The 900-nt window shown below is 40.6% G+C and overlaps 1 protein-coding gene across 1 annotated transcript in view; it reads left to right on the top strand.

Moving 5' to 3' along the window:
• LOC106872929 (phosphatidylinositide phosphatase SAC2) overlaps positions 1–900 on the top strand; it is a 701722-nt gene that overhangs the window by 208728 nt on the left and 492094 nt on the right. The gene's annotated exons all lie outside the window — the stretch shown is intronic.

Raw genomic sequence — 900 nt, forward strand, 5'->3', positions numbered from 1 at the left:
ACACACACACACACACACACACACACACACACACACACACACACACACACACATACACAACAAAATACTAGAAATACATATACACACACATGTCTACAACATTTATAAAATAAAAGAAAGCAAAATGTTGTACAAACATTTACAGGTCCTGCTCCAACCTTTAGCCACTCTTACACACAGCATTGTATGAACCCTGCTTGGGACCTTTAACCTTTAGCACACTGTATTTTCTGTAGAATTGTTTCTCCTACCACTGCCCTGTTACTACAAGGGAGAAAACTCATCTAGTGTCATGATGCACCTACAGTGTGCTAAAGGTTAATCTCTGTGCAGAACACAGCAAAACACACTTCATGACCAGGAAACACAGAGCAACTACACAGCCATTCACAACCTCACCATAAGCCATACATGCAGACTATTCTCACAGATCACACCTTTGGGCCACTCCTACAGGCTACCCCTACAAACCCACCACACAGATGACATCCAAAGACACTCATTTACAACTATGCAGTAATGTCAAAGTGAATAGGCACATACACATACATACACACACACACATGCATGTGCAACTACACATTCACTCACATACATGCAACTATAGGCACAACAAGTTTTGCAGGGTGCTTAAGAAGCTTGCTTTGCAAACATGTGATTTTGGGTTCAGTCCCATCGAGTGGCATCTTAAGCGAGGGTCTTCTACTGTAGCGACAAACTAACAAGTGCCATATGAGTGAATTGGGTAGGACAGAAATTGTGTGGAAGCTCGTTATATATTTCATCTATCTGTCTGTCTGTCTGTCTGTCTGTCTGTCTGTCTGTCTTTCTTTCTCGCTTTCTCACTCTCTCTCAAATGACTAAAACAAGTAAAAGAATATATATATATATATATATGTA

Source organism: Octopus bimaculoides, chromosome 22 (genome assembly GCF_001194135.2).
Source record: "Octopus bimaculoides isolate UCB-OBI-ISO-001 chromosome 22, ASM119413v2, whole genome shotgun sequence".
Lineage (NCBI taxonomy): Eukaryota > Metazoa > Mollusca > Cephalopoda > Octopoda > Octopodidae > Octopus > Octopus bimaculoides.